Source organism: Capsicum annuum, chromosome 6 (assembly GCF_002878395.1).
Source record: "Capsicum annuum cultivar UCD-10X-F1 chromosome 6, UCD10Xv1.1, whole genome shotgun sequence".
Taxonomy (NCBI): domain Eukaryota; kingdom Viridiplantae; phylum Streptophyta; class Magnoliopsida; order Solanales; family Solanaceae; genus Capsicum; species Capsicum annuum.
In genome coordinates this window covers 166,074,923-166,089,415 of record NC_061116.1, presented here as the reverse complement: position 1 = coordinate 166,089,415, position 14,493 = coordinate 166,074,923, and the positions used below count along the sequence as shown (strand labels likewise).

The window sequence follows — 14,493 nt, the reverse complement described above, 5'->3', positions numbered from 1 at the left end:
ATCTATTTCTTTTTTCCTATCTATTTCTTCATTTTCTTTTGCTATTCTTACAATAACTGATAATTTATCTTCTAATTTTAATTCTTTTTTTTCTAACATTAAATATAAATGTTCACCTATTTTCTTATATCTTCTTCCTAAATTAGAAAATACTATTCTTATTTTTAATCCTTCATGGTTTTCATATGTTTTTTCATCTATTATAAATTCTTCTTTGTTCGTTTTGTCTACTTGATAGTGTATAGATCATGTTGATATATGTATCCTAGACTATCTATTTGTGATTCTGAATATGATATTTCTCCCTTTTGTGCTTTTATTGATTTTTAGCATACTCCCACAATCATGTTATATTGTAGTCTTTCTTTTCTTATTTTTAATTCTTTTCATTTTTTAGATATTATTTTTTTTAGTTCTTTATATTTTTGGAATTTTGTTATGTTATTCATTTGTACAATATTTAACATCTCCAACATTTCTCATAATTAACACATATCTACTTGTGCATTTTTTAAATAATATAGCTCTGATACCAATTGTAGGGGGGTGCGGATAACTTGGGTAATTTGCGTGGATAACTAGTAGATAACTAGTATCTAGAGTTTCTTTTGTTCTTTTTCGCTTCCTACTAGTATATCCATAGGGAAACTTACATAAATTTCAACCCTTTAGTACCTAACTACTCCATATTCCCACTCTTTTCTAAATTACATAAAATCTCTGATTTTGTAATGACCCTCCCGGTTGTTTGTGAAATTTTTTCATCCTCTCTATTTTAGCGCTTTCCATAGTTTGTATACATGATTTATGACTTACGGAGATAGATAGTACATATTCTTGAGGTGTTCTGGGTAAGTTAAGTCATTAGTTGAATTATTAAGTTTAATAAATTTAAGCTTGATCATGGCAACTTTCGATCAACACGACCTCGATTTGATATGTTAATGTTTTCAATAATATCGAAACCTATTTCTTCAGTCAATATACATATTTGATGTATGTCTTGGGATTTCGAAATAAATTTGAGAATTTATTAAAGTTACAGATATTTTTGATAATTAATTTAATTAGTAATTTAATGGGCCAAAATTGCAATTTACTTACTTATATGTCCAATATAAGAATGATTTTAAGTTAAAAGGATTTACTATGTATTAATAATAAAAACATCAGATAATTAGGGTTAAGAGCAACACAACAATTGCACAATTACTTTTTCCCTTTTTCCTTTCGCAGTTTGTGGAGTATCTGCATCTTCAGGTTAGCACAGAATATTTTATTTGTCAATTGTCCACGTTAATACGTGTGTACGTAATTATAAGAAATAGTAGTGCTATCAGTGGCATGATTATAAAATGGAGTTGAAGAATCTTTTATTCATTCTTACATTTTCCTTTTATAGTAGTATTATAAAAAAAATATAATAAGTTAATGGCTGATTTTTGACATGGGTTGCCTTGGATTATTTATTTATTTATTTATTTATTTATTTATTATTATTATTATTATTATTATTATTATTATTATTATTATTATTATTATTATTATACAATTACAAAAACTTGTGATCAATAACTAGCCACTACCTAATATAGGATAATTCGGGAGCTACGGTTTTGTAATTGGTCTTTAGGCTTATAGTATTTAGAAACAAGAATTTATAAAAAAAAAAAAAGGTGTCATTAGATTTGTACTCTTATGGGCATTACATATATTGGAACAGATTGTGAACGCTCCAAAATTTTGAGAAAGGGCAAGGCACCTGTGGACTAGTGACATTCAGATTTCTTGGTTGAGGTAGGTTACGGTTTAACTGGAGTTTAGACTCGACTTAATTGTGTGCATGCTCCTAAATTGGATACTTGTGGATTGGTATTCATACATGTTTGAAATTGTTGATGTTTGAATTGTTGATTCGTGTATAAATGTTTATTGAAAATTGACTTGATGGAATTGTCTTATGACTTTAAGTGTACTTGTAATCTTAGTACATTGTGTTGTATGCTATGAGGATGTGTAAATTGATATTGATAATACTTGTTTATATTTATGTTGGATCAGGTACCACGCCAGTACGTTTACATTTATGTTGGATCGGGTACCACGCCTGTATGTTTACATTTATGTTGGATCGGGTACCACGCCGGTACATTTACATTTATGTTGGATCGGGTACCACGCCTGTACGTTTATATTTATGTTGGATCGGGTACCAAGCCGGTACATTTATATTTATGTTGGATCAGGTACCACGCCGGTACGGTACATGAACATAGATTGTTCTTTTCAGGTCATGACTATTTAGGAAAAAATAAGTCCCATAGCATGTGTGTACATACTTGTGTTGATTTTGTGGATGCTTACCGTATGGTTGATATTTTTGATAGTTATGTGGCTTGTCTGTGAGTATTGTTGACCTATTATTGTTGTATTATTGATTCAATGAGAATTTGTTATTTGATGATGCCTGTCTACTTGTTTTTCTAATTATGTTGTGTACATCCTACTAAGTTGAGTTGGCCTATGATACCTACCAGTACATAGTGGTTTGTACTGATACTACCCTTTACTCTTCTTTTGTTGAGTGCAGAAAGTTTTTCAGAGGCTCAGACACGACCTCACCTCTAGAGTTGATAGCAGATCTTGATCCGAAGGGTGAGCACTCCATCTTCAGGCTGCCACGGGTCATCTTATTTGTTATTGTCCATCTTTCAGAAAATGAAACATTCCTATTTACTTTATTTGGAGATTTCTTCAGACATGCTTTGTTAGTATATCTTGTACGATGACTTTCGGGTCTTGGAGATTTTAGTAAGTAGTTTGTTTGACTTTCGCATTAATAATGATTAGCTCTAGATTATTGTTATTATGTTGATTTTATGATAATATCATCTTAATATTCACTAAGTGATTGGGGAATGGTTCGATTTAGATGATTCTCCCACAGGAAGATTAGTGTGGGTGCCATTCATGGCCATTTGGGTCGTGGCAGATTTTGAAGCAATCGGATACATCCCGTTGCATTGAAAACATCAATTTTTGATAAATAACAAATCAATCAAATGAATTTAAGATAGAAATTAACAAAATCAAATCAATTGTCGCGTAATCACACGATCACGTTTTTATGACGACTGTTGTATCCTTGATAACGCGTAACATATTAAGAAATTCAAAATTTCAATCATCAGATCAAGCTAGTTCAAGCAAAATCTTCCCAATTTTTCATCTCTTTTTCTATTTTGATTTCAATTTTCCGGATACATCATGAACATCTCGATTTTATTAAGAAATTTGGGACTTTGGCTGTCGAATATCAAATACAAAGGATATAAAAGTGACGAAATTGTGATTTGAGGAAATATTTCGTATATTACTTTGATTTCAGCAATTGTATCCAAATTGGAGATTGATGAAACTAGGAAAAAAATCTGATCCATTGTAGAAGGTAATTCATGTGTTTTTTGTTTAATGATCATATTTTCTTATTCAAATTTAAAAAAACAACAACCACATAGTCTTTACACATTGGGCCAGCCTGAAATAATAGAATAAAAATGAGCTTGACCCGGCCCATCCCAAACGAGTTTAGGACATATACCCTCAGAAATAGGGTTTCCTAAAACATTCCTCATTTTCCACCCACTCTATCTGAAAATTGATGTCGCCGCCTGCCATCCTCTGCGTCTATTACCCATTTGCACAAGTATGAAGCTACTTCCCCCTTTATGTTTTTGTTCTAGTTTCCTCTCCGGTTAACTTGCTTCCTCTATCCAAATTCTAGTTGAAATCTTCGATGGATGCTTGAGATGATCTCCTCTAACCTTGTATCAGTCAGGAAGAAGATTGCATTTGGAATCTAGCCATCGCCTAGGTTACACAGTAACTTGCCATAGATCCACTTCCTTTTTGCTGATAGAACCTTTTGTAGTCTTGTGTATAGTAGACCTAGCAACAGATTACTTATCATTTTGAAGAAAGAACCATTTGTAAGCTTCTGTATATTAGACTTGCTTAATCTATCTTTTCACCCCTTTTAAGGTGACAATCTCAAGTATGGTGTCTGAGATTTATCACTGTTGAGTATTTTCTTTCCTGTTGTTTGCATCTGTTGAAAACTTGTGAATGTGAATTCATTTACTTTAAATGCATGATTAGCAAAGTAATCAGCCAATTTATTCCCTTCTCTCAGAATGTGCTAAAGCTGGACTGTTATATGTTACAGTAACTTCCATATTTGATTAACTTTATCCTCTATACTCCATGGACAATCCCATAGTTTTTCTAAAAACTTCAGCATACTTAATGAATCAGTTTGTATGACTACTTTGCTAATATGTGCCTTGTTGCAATGTAATGCTGCTTGTAGTATAGCTTCTGCTTCTGCTTGTAAATTTGTAGTATCTTCCATGATTGTAACTTTTGCATACACTAAATCCCCCCTTTCATCCGTCACACAAAATGCAGAAGAACTTGCCCCTGGATTCTCCCTAGAGGCTCCATCTGTATTGATTTTACTCCATCCTTGTTGAGGAAAATCCCATTTCACCTTTGTGACTTTCATCCTTGTTTTGTGCCTTGCCAACTCTGCAAATATTTCTGGCCATGTATTGAGAAATTCTTGGTATGGCTTCCTTACTTTCAGTAGTAATCTGATGTTTCTGATAACGTTGTGTTGTACACTATGCTCTGATATCTGTTTCCCTTCATATTTCCCTTTGTTTCTTCTTCTCCACAGCTCCTAAATAATGATGCTAGGATCAACTAGATAATAGCTTCTATCTCTGAGTCTTAACATCTTCATTCCACCATTCCATTACAATCTTCCTAAAGTTTAGTCCTTGTATATTTATACCTGCAAAATAAGAAAAGTAGGACCATGTCCTGTTAGTAATAGGAGCTCTCAGAAACACATGTGAAATAGTCTCCTGAACATGGGTGGTACAACACCAATATTTGGTAGGTCCTTCTACCCCCCACCTTCTAATAGCCTCCTCAATTGGTATTTTTCCTTTCCAAATTCTCCACATTAGAAAGGAGAATTTAAAAGGTAGTCCTTTTATTCACATTTCCTTGAAAATTTCACTCTTTTCCTTCCCCTATCTAATATACTTCCAGGAAGACTTCACAGTAAATTTCCCATTAGATTGAAGCATCCAAATGGATTTATCATTTCCCCTACTCCCATCTGGTGGCTGTACATTACCATGATGTGAGTAGTAATTTCCCCTGGTATCAGCTGATTCAACACATTAACATTTTATGTTTCTTGACTTTGTCAAATTAATTATATTCTGAAACCTATCATCCCACATCAAGTCATTATCTGTAATATGGTACAGACTCTCTAATGTTGTCCAATTATCCCACCAAATGCTAGATTCTCCATTCTTGACTTTCCACAATATTTGATGCTCTGTCAAATCTCTAGCTTGTAGCATTTTCTTCCATACTTGTGAACCCCCAGCTCCTTTGTTCCACAGAATCATATTAGGATGTTCTTTCTTACAGTACTTATTATGCATATAGTCCACCCAAATAGACCTTTTGGTTCTGAAGTTCCACCATAGCTTACAAAACAAAGCCATAGAAACATCTTTTAACAATCTGAAACCTAACCCTCCTTCTTCCTCAGGCATACACATAACTTGCCACTTCACCCAGTGCCTACTCTTGTACCCTATGTAGCTGCTCCAAAAAAATTGAGCAAGCATTTTCTGTATTTGATTCAGAACATTCATTGGGGGATTCATTACTGATAAAGAGTGAACTGGAATACTCTGAAGAACATGTTTAATCAGAATAGCCCTTCCCCCATATGACAGTAATTTACCCTTTCAACACTGAAATTTACCACTTATTCTATTCATCAACCCCTGATAGTGATCTTTCTTCTTTCTTATATGAAAAATAGGACAACTAAGGTATGTAAAATGGAAATCATTCCTCATAATTCCTGTTATCACCTCTGCTATAGCCACTACCCCATAAGACACATTTTTATGCAAATATATAACACTCTTATCCTTATTGATCCTCTTACCTGAAGCTCTCTCATACTTTTCTAAAGATTCTGTCAACAACCTCAAAGTATTGATCTATGCCTTGCATAAAATGATCATATCATCAGCAAAAGCTAAATGATTCAACTTAGAACTTCCTCTAGGCATCCCAAAAGTTTTAAACTCTTTAGTCAACAATAACTTTTTATGAGAGCTGGACATTACCTCAGCTGCTATAATAAATAGTGTTGGTGACAGAGGATCTCCTTGTTTCAAACCTCTAGATGATCTAAAGAAACCCTTAGGTTGACCATTTAAAATGATTGAATACCAATTATTACTCAACAACCTATACACCATATCTATAATAAGTTCTCCAAAACCCATTTTTCTCACAACTTTTATCAAAAAAACCATTCAACCCTATCATATGATTTCATCATATCCAACTTTAAGACCATGTTAGGAGGCTTACCTCTTTTATTATTTTCTGACACAATCTCCTGTACCACCAGGATATTCTTTGCTATACCCCTTCCATTTACAAATTCAGCTTGCTCTTCTGAAATAATCCCTGGTAACAGTTTCTTAATTCTATCATGTATGATTCTTGAAAAAATCTTGTTGACAAAATTACATAAAGAAATTATCCTAAAGTCAGAGAAAGTATTAAGCACCAACTTCTTTGGTAACATTACTAAATTTATGTGGGTAATAAACTTGCGCAGTTCATATCCACCAAAAAAAGTTTTTACCATTTCATAAATGTCATTCCTAATAATTTCCCAAGAATCTTGATAGAAGGCTCCATTCATACCATCTGGTCCTCCTGCACTATTTTTGCTAAGCCCCATCACAGCTTCTTTGACTTCCTACATTGTTGGATATGTAATCAATTCCTCATTCTGCTTCGAATCAATTAACTCTAGTATTTCCTCCAAAATAGAAAAGTCTTCACATTGCTGCCCTTTGGTAAACTGCTTCTCAAAGAATCTGATTACAGCCTTTGAAATGTCAGCCTGATTATCCATCCACTCCCCTTATTCATTTTGAATTCTACTCACCTTTAGACTATTTCTTCTCCCTCTTACAATAGTATAGAAAAATTTAGTGTTTCTCTCACCATTCTTAAACCACTCAAAGCCTGATTTTTGTTTCCAGAAATCATTCTCGCTTCTGAGCTGCATATTCAACTTTGCCTAGGATTTGATCAATTTATCTCTATTCTCTCCAGTTGGATTCTAATCAAATTGGATATCCAAGACTTTAACAACATCCTCAAGAGTTGCAATTTCTTGAAAAAGATTACCAAATTTCTCTTTGCTCCACTATGTTAATGCTTTCTTAGTCTTCTTCTGCTTGTTATGAAACATGATAAATGGGTTACCCTGCACTTTTGTTATCCAATTCTACCTAATTACCTCCAAACAAGTCTTATACTTCAGCCAAAAGTTCAGAAATCTAAAAGATTTGATGATCTTTTCCTAGGGATTATACATCTACAATAGCAAAGGGTTATGATCCGATCCACTACTAGGAAAATATTCTACTTCTATTACCTGGAATAAATTTTGCAGCTTGTTATTCCTTAATACTCTGTCCATACTCTCAAATATGCAAGCCTCATCCACTCTCCCATTCCACTATGTAAACTTACTCCCTTTAAAACCTGGATCTTCTAAATTACATACACTTATACAGTGATTAAAATCACCTGTATCTGCTAATGTAACAGGTAAACCTGTAAGTTTTTCTTCATTACTAGTTACTACATTGAAATCTCCCCCGACAATCCATGGTTCATTCACTGAATGAGCCATATCAGCTAGAGATTCCTACAATGCCGTCCTTTTCTGATTTGTACACTTAGAATACACCAAGGTTACTACTACTCCAATTCCTTCTTGATTAAAGATCTTCAAAGTTAATTGCTTTTCATCTTTTACCACAGTTCATTGAACTCTTCCATCACAAAAAGCCCATATTTTCCCAGAGGAATTACTTACTGCCTGCTACATACCCAATCTGGTTTTGTACTCCTCAATGGTTCTGGCATCCAGGAAAGGTTCCATGAGACCAATAAAGTAGAAATGGTGTCTCTTTTGCATTGTGATCAGTCTTGAAAAAGCTTTCTTTGTATTTACTGATCTTATGTTCCACAATAATGCTTTCATCCTAAATTATTTTTAGATTGACTTCTGGTAACCATTGTATTAGCACTTGCCTTCTTGCCTTCTTGCGTTTTTTCTTTTTTTTTTTCCCAACTACTGCTTTAATTATGTCAATTTGCTTAAGAGATAAACCTCCTTCAATGGCCACTCTATCAATATTGTCTTCTAAATCTCCCTCATCCAGGGACTCTTTGTCCTTGTTTGCCAATTCCAACTGTTGATCAGCCTGTATGATAAAAAGTAGTACTCCTTCCTCTACCTTTTCTAATTCATTAGAATGCTTAACAAATGCTAATTCAATTTATTTTTGTGTCTGCTCTCCATCTGCATGATCCTCTATTACTTTTCCCTAAATTTGCCTCTCAATCTGCTTAGGAGTAGTATTATTATCTGCATTCCATACTCCTTGTTTAACACCAAATGTATTTGTAACCCATTAGCTGGAACATCTTCAACTGCATCTTCCCCAACTTCCCCTGTAATGTGCCCATATTTATCTTTTTTGTATTTATTCCTCGTATGACATTGTAACTTATTGTTCCTTCTTTTATTATTGCTGATCTTTGCTGATACATCTTTTTCAACATTGTGACTTGCACTATCTTTATTACGTTGATTATCTTCTGACAACTGTTTGTCTCTTGCATCTTCGTATAGCTCAGGATGAATGTTCCAACAGCTATTTCATCATGCCCCTATAAGTAACACTCTTTATAGTACTTGGGCATATGATCATACTGTATTGCTACCCATTTTGATTTAATTGCTCCTGTTATGTCATTCTCTTCATTAATTCTGACTCTCTGTGGAAGTTTATCTACCAAGTCCACCTCAACTTTGACCTTAGCAAAACTAGGTCGTATTTTATTTCTCATTGCTATGTCGTCTATCAAAGGTTTCCCAACAGCTGATGCTATAGAAAAGACAACCTCTTTTGCAAAAAATTTGGAGGTAAAACTTACATTGAAATCCAAGCTACCTAACTTGATGTTTCAATATCAGGTTCAATACAAGGGTACCATTTTTATGTCCCCATCTGCCAATATTTATCCTTTGCCTTGATGTAATATGTGGACATTGATAAAAGTGTAACATAATCTTCAAGAATTTCCAAATGGATTAAAATGTCTAGCATCAAGAACACTAATAGTGCAATCGCCCTTTATACCACATTGACCCTGGAATAACCTTGCAAAGTTCATTCACATCCGGCTTACCATCTAAAAATTTACCTATTATAGAATATTGTAAATTTTCTTGTACAATCAAGTGTCGTATCTCTGAACTTTTCCTTGTGATACTAGGTTCTCCCTGAAACATCACTACCGGCTTTGGGAGAACCCTGTTATTATTATTCAATACCTCCTTAGGTTTCACTTTTTTTGCATAACTCATTTTCATATCAGTAATTTTAATTGCATTAGCAGCCATATTTATGTGAGATTTCTCTTTAGGTGGTTTAAGCCCACCGAAAGAGGGTGGAGGCCATGGTGTCCGATCGAATAATTAGGGTTTGGAGAGAGAAAAAACTGTATTAAGGATGGCGTATGAATACTAGGTCTGAAACTATCATAACTATCGACATAACTATGTGTGTGGTAGAATAAGGTAATTCATCACCAATGGTGATTCATAAGATACATCTGTAATGACCTAATATGTGAAACCTTCCATTTTTATGTGTTTTGACTATTTTACCTATGTAGTTGTTACATGATTATTAGAGGTGGGGATGGTTGGCACGATGCATTTGGAAATAATTTGAGAGAGGGAAATAATTTGAGAGAGTTTGAGACTCTTCGAGGCTTTAAAAAGCCACTAGTTTGATTTTGGTCAATATCTTGTGTTTTGTGTGCCGAATGACAATTTATATAGTTCCAGTAGATTCGAATATCAAATTTGAGTTAGTAGCTGGGTTGGTTCGTGTTCAAAATATTTATTTTGCATTTCGACCCTCATTGTGAAAATTAGTTTAAAATAAGCTTTTAGAGGTTCCGGGGGTTAGTTTGTTGAAAATATTTTTTTTCAAAATCTAATATTTTTATTGAGTCCAAAACATCAAAAATAGCCTAGAAGCATTGTTCATTTGCATTCACCGAATTCTGAACGAATTTTGAGTGGTCGATTGACAATTTTGCAACTTAGCAAAGTTGTTGATACAACTGATATCTAGTGCAGCTGCTTGAGCGCCCAAGGAACACTTTAGAGGCATGTCACCACTTTACCGATCTCACTCCACTTATGTAGTAGTTGCTTTAGCGGCATGGTGCCACTTTAGTGATTATTTAGTTTCTAAAATGGCTATCGCTGAAGTAACATATCTAGCCCATTTTATAATTTTGCTTCTTTTTTTGACCTTGAAGGATCGTGTTTTGATGATTTTGATGGTTTTTTTCACCATTTGAGCTTGGATAAGCTTCAAAATCTTATTTCAATAAATTCTCATTGATTATATCTTCAAAAACACTCTTTAATCTTGATTTTAAAATGGATTTTTAGGGTTTGGCAGGTAAAGCTTAAAAATAATTTTTCATTAATTTGAACTTTGTTTTTAACTCATTTTTGCTTGGGTTTTCAACTGTAGACTCTTATAACCTTGGAGAACTTATTTCTAAAATAAAATTTTAGTTTTACCCCTTTTAGTTTTGCACCCATTTTGCACTTGATTTAAATATGGCCGATATAGGTATCATTAACTTTCTTTTAACCTGCAGATGTTATATTTGAATTTTTAATTGATTTTGAGAGCGTTCAAAAGGGGAAAACTCCATGTTGAAGACATTAGGCTCAGATTTAATCACTTTGAGGTAGGTTACTTTCTTTTGACTGGACTGGGTAGTTAATAAATAAGTAAAACATGCTATGTGTTGGGGAAATTAGCCATGGGAGTTGTATTTCGAGATTATTTGTTGTTTTATGCCCGTTTGGGGGCTTATATGCTTATTTTTGTTGAATTGAGATGTCTTATACTGCGTGTTACCTGTGCGGGGGCTTTATTTGATTTCCATAAGCTTGAATTTGGCATTAATTATCTTATTTTTAATGTGATGCATGTGCAGGGGCTTGAATAGATACTATAGGTCTTATTTAAGCATTTTTGCCTTTATCATGATATTCATGCCCAATTTAGGGGTTTGATGTGATATTAATGATGCCGTACAAGCCTATTATTCTGGTGGTGCTGAGTGAGATCTGATATCATGAATTACTAATATTTTGAGTTGATTCTTAGCTCACGTATACATGTATCAAGTTGATTATTATCTTTATACTTACTTGATTGTGAGTATTACATCCTTATCCATACATACCCATTTATGAGATGTTGGTACCATTAGAAACATTGATATGAAAGAAAATTGAGATTTTTATGAAAACCCTTAATTTGTAAACAATAGATAGAGTGGTAAATGAGACATTTTTATGTAAAACCCTTGATCCATGAACACTTTCCAGAGAGTGAAGTTGAGATTTGAGGTAGTATAGGGGTTGCAAACCCCCTGTGGATCCTATCTTGGGAGCACTGAGGCTCGGTAGGTGTATGCAAAAATTCATGGTATGAATTTCAGTCATTCATCATGATTCCATCTTCATTGCATTGCATTTTGTGTACTTTTATGTACTTGACACACATTTATTTTCTGTATACGTTTAGTGTGTATCTATTTTTATTCATTCCATATAATATGTATATATATGTATGTGTATGTGTATGTGTGTGTGTATATACATACATTAAAACTATTAGTGGAGATGGTATGAGCTACCATTTGAGAACTTTTCTGCTTGCAGGTTATGTTCTCATAACATCTTTTACTTGTATTATTTTCTTCTTTACTCAGTTGTCCCATGATACCAACTAAGTATAAGTGAACTGTGCTCACCCCTACTATGCCCTTTTGGTAAAGATACTAGTATGAATAAGAGACATGATAGTTGATTTATGCTATTTAGAATTGACATTAGAGGTACTGGAGAACTCATGAGTTTGGGGTAGGCTCCAGATCTCTCCCTATCTTAGTTGTCTTTATTTATCTTTGGAGACAGACTTACGTATTTTTCAGTTTTTGTATGTCGTATTTAGATGCTCTTATATTTGTGACTCTTCTTCTTAGGGTATAAGGTATTTTGTTCTGACTTTCTCTTTATTGTACATGTGTTGACTTGACTTCATTCTAGAAATCTCATTTTCTTGTTTTTGTTTGTATTTTTGATTTTCTTTCGTTTTGGGGAATCAACTTACTTACCAAGGCAGGGTCTCGGTAAGTGCCATCATGACCTCAATTTTTTATTCATGAAAAACTAATATCAGAGCCCCATGTTCGCCACTCGCATAAGTGTAATGGCCCATTATTTTTTATTGATTATATCATAAAAAACAACTCTAAATCATGATTGGGGTTTTTATTGGTAAAGTTTAAAAGAGTTTTTCTCTAATTTGGGCCTCACTTTTAACCTGTTTTCACCTGGATTTTCTCCTGTAGACTACCATAATCTTGGGAAATGTGTTTTTAAAATAAAGTTACAGTTTTACCCTTTTATTTTGAACTCATTTTTTAAATTCATTTTGGATCCGACCTGAATATGAAATATATGGATATCATTAGTTTTGTTTTAATGGGTAGATGCTATATTTGAATGTTATAGTTTATTTTGAGGCTGTATATAGGGGGAATGATCTACATTGAAGTACTTTAGTTTATTCTAGATATGATTTTGTGGGGCTTATTTTAATAATATAGGATTTATTTGAGTATTGATTGCCTTTATCATGATAGATTTACTTGAGTTAGGGGTTAATATGATATTAATGATGTCTTACATTCATATTTATTTTGATGGTGCTAAATTAGCGTTGAAGATCATGAAGTATGGTCATACTGAGTTTATTTTTTGCTCACTTATATACATATATGTTGGATGGACTGGATCATTATATTAAGTTAATTGTGAGCATTACATCCTCATTCCATGCATATATAAATTCATGAGATACTAGTACCATTGTGAAACCACTGTTTTAAAAAGAAAATGAGACACTTTTATGAATACCCTCTCTGTGAACATGAGCTGAACTGGTGAGCTGGGATTAAGATATGAGATATAGTATATAGGTTGCGAATCCCTATGGATCCTACCTAGGAGTTGCGAGATCAATGGGTGTATATAGAAAGTCATGCGATGGCTTTCACCATTCAACCCATCTATATTGTATTGCATTTCATCAAAGCACGTTTCTTTCATGATTTATTTATTTTCCTTGACTTGTGCTCGTTTCAGTATCCTCATGTATGTTTTTTCTATTTTTGTTTCTATTTATATATTTGAATTGTTAGTTGAGACAATGCGCGCTACAGTTTGAGACTTTTTCTTTTACATGTGACGTGCTCATAATTTTCTTTTCTTATATTATTTCCTACTTTTCTTAGTCAACCTATGATATTAGTTGTGTAAAAATGGACTATACTCACCCTACTGTGTCCTTTGCTGCAGATCTGAGTATGAGTAGAGGATGCAATAGCTGATTTCGTGCAAATTGCAGCGACGTTTGAGGTATGGTAATCTATGGATTTCAGAGCTGACTCCAGGCCTCCTCTTATTTTACTTTGTCTTTATTTCAGTTTTAGGGGAAAATATGTATTTTTATATTTTAGTTATGTACTAAATGCTCTTACACCATGACACCAGATTTTTGGGACTTATGAGATTTATTTTAGACTCTTATTTTATTATGTTCTATATTGGCTTGACTTTATTCTAGAAGACTCACCTTGGTTTATGTTATTTTCGATTTTATTTTTTCTGTATTAGTTTGGGTGATTAACTTACTCATCAAGGCTGAGCCACAATTAGTGCTCTCATGACCACTTTTTGAATCAGGATAAATTGATATTAGAGCATCCAGGTTCACCGGTCTCATAAGTGTGAGATTAAAATGTCCAGTTGAGTCTCGAGGATCGGTACATAGACATTTACATCTATCTTTGAGAGCCTATAAGATATCTGTAGGAAGTATTAAAACACCCTGGGTTTTGACCCTTAGAAAATATCCTGGAATTCTTGTCTCTAAACCCAATATGACTCATGGGTATGATTCATATGTTGGGGTACGAATAGTATGGTCTGGTCATATGCCGACCGGTGTGGGTTTTTGGGATGGATTTTGGTCACTGGAGTGGGTACGACTTGAATGGTACGAGTTGTATGATTGGATACGAATCATTTGGTTTAGGTTTTCCTTAGCTAAATCTTAAACCTGGTCGCTTAAGTTGAATCTAAGTACGTGTAGCTCACCATGAGCCATAAGTTAGGGTACGAAT

At 33.7% G+C, this 14,493-nt stretch overlaps 1 long non-coding RNA gene across 1 annotated transcript; it reads left to right on the top strand.

Moving 5' to 3' along the window:
- The first annotated feature begins 3,605 nt into the window (after positions 1-3,605).
- On the top strand, positions 3,606-13,912 carry LOC124899730. Its single transcript, XR_007057252.1, has 3 exons — positions 3,606-3,706; positions 4,468-4,624; positions 13,667-13,912. It is a non-coding gene; the product is annotated as an uncharacterized LOC124899730 (long non-coding RNA).
- The last annotated feature ends 581 nt before the right edge of the window (positions 13,913-14,493 follow it).